The sequence below is a fragment of the Podarcis filfolensis genome (genome assembly GCF_964270895.1).
Source record: "Podarcis filfolensis genome assembly, chromosome: 13".
Lineage (NCBI taxonomy): Eukaryota > Metazoa > Chordata > Lepidosauria > Squamata > Lacertidae > Podarcis > Podarcis filfolensis.
The window spans coordinates 4,325,969-4,328,064 of NC_139615.1; positions in this window are offsets into that span (position 1 = coordinate 4,325,969).

Consider the following 2,096-nt stretch of genomic DNA (forward strand, 5'->3'; position numbering starts at 1 on the left):
GCTAGTTCAGCCAGATAAGCCCACCAGGGTGCAGGTACAGCGCCTGGGGGTCACCATAATACATTTCCCCCAGGCCCCCCACCTCAGACTTGGGGGAAGTGATATTATGGGGTACTTGTGCGAGAGCCAAGCCTGCATCTCTTTCCCACCCCCCCAGCTCTGAGGCAGGGGAGGAGAGGGGGGGAAATCTTGACGAATTTCTGTCATTTCAGAAGCGAGTTCGTTTCCCCAAAAGGTCAGGCAGCTGCTTGTCAGACGGATCAGAAATAACCATCTCTTATTTGGGTTTTGCTACGGTGACGGGGGAAGAGACCCAAAATACCACAGGGACTCAAAATTAGCCAAGGAAATTGCTTTGAAAAGGGCCTCGGCGGCAGGCAAAAGATGCTCTCTTTGCTTTCATGCGCCGTTGTCGTGTTGGCTGAATGATTTATTTGAGCGCATTTCGCCAGTCCACAAAAGGCCAAGGTGAGAGGCAGGTCACCGTCAAGGACCCCCGTTGCATTACTCGCAGGATCTGTCCCCTCAAAGGGATCTGCGCCCCCCAAACCTAATGTGCTTTGCTGCAGATAAGAGAATGAGGTGCCTGGATTTTGGCGTGTGGGAAACAGAGGCTCCTGAAGGGAACCTCCTATTGGGGTTTATACTATTTATTTTATTTACGTATTTTTCGCTCTATAACACGCACCCGACCATAACACGCACATAGTTTTTAGAGGAGGAAAACAAGAAAAAAAATATTCTAAACAAAACAGTGGATGTATGATTTTTGTGGTTCATGCTGTGGCCACAGACATGTGATCTGACGGTGAGTTTAGGGTAGCCCAGTGCAAAAATCCTGAGGATCCATGTGGATCCATGCTTTGTAACCACGTTTTTGCACCACTGCGGCCCCAGGCAACAGTGGGTGTGTGATTTTTTTGGTGCAAGCTATAGCCATGGACATGCTATGTGATCTGATGGTGAATTTGGGGTGACCCAGTGCAAAAATCCTGAGGATCCATGTGGATCCGTGCTTTGAAACCAGGCTCTCTGTCCCTCTCTTCTCCCCACTCAGCGGCTCTTCTCCCGCTTTGCTGTTTCAAAGCGAGCAAAGCGAGCCACGGAGGAGGGAAGGAAGGGGAACCATGGATCCTCTGCTCACGACTGCAGCAGATCCCCCCACCACCCGTAGGCATTCGCTCCATAACACGCACAGACATTTCCCCTTACTTTCTAGGAGGAAAAAAGTGAGTGTTATGGAGCAAAAAATACGGTATTTTGTTACATTTACATCCAAACTTTCCTTCCAGGAGTTCGAGGTGGCATGCACAGTTCTCCCCCCCCCCCACCCATTTTATCCTCGCAACAGCCCTTTGAGGTACGTTGAGGCTGTGACTGGCCCTCAAGGTCACCCAGTGAGTTTCATGGCCGAGAGAGAATTCGAACCCTGGTTCCCGAGGTTCTGGTCCCCAACACATTAACCACTACACACCACAGTTGAGATCCTCTTGGCCAGGACTAGATGGCAGCAACTCCGGTCGAGGGTGAGGTGGGCACCATTTTCATGCACCCTGGTTCCCTTTGGGATGAGAGTGGTGCTTAATGCCAGGGCGGAAGGTGCCGGAACCTGCCAGAAACCCTCACTGGGTAAGTGCTTGTGCTACTGGCAAGGAAAAACACACGAGGAAATCTATACAGGCGGTGGCCATTTTACACACGTCCAATTGATGCGCGACCACCGACACACAGGTCCTTTCGGACCCAGAACAGGGCAGAATGGGGGTGGGGTGGGGCGGGCTTATGTGCGCACTGCTGACACATGAGGGGGCCAGGAACAGAACCCCTGCGCAAAATGGTCGCCACCTGTATACAGAAAGGAGGCCAAAATGCTTGTTTACAAAGCTATTGTACTCCCAACCTTACTGTCTGCTTGTGAAACATGGACCACTTATAAACGCCATCTCCAATTCCTCGAAAGATTCCATCAACAGTGTCTCCGAAAAACTTTACACATCGCTTGGGAAGACAGGCGAACTAATATCAGTGTAGTGGAAGAAGCAAAGATCACCAGTGTCGAAGCAGTGATTCTTCAACATCAACTTCACTGGACTGGT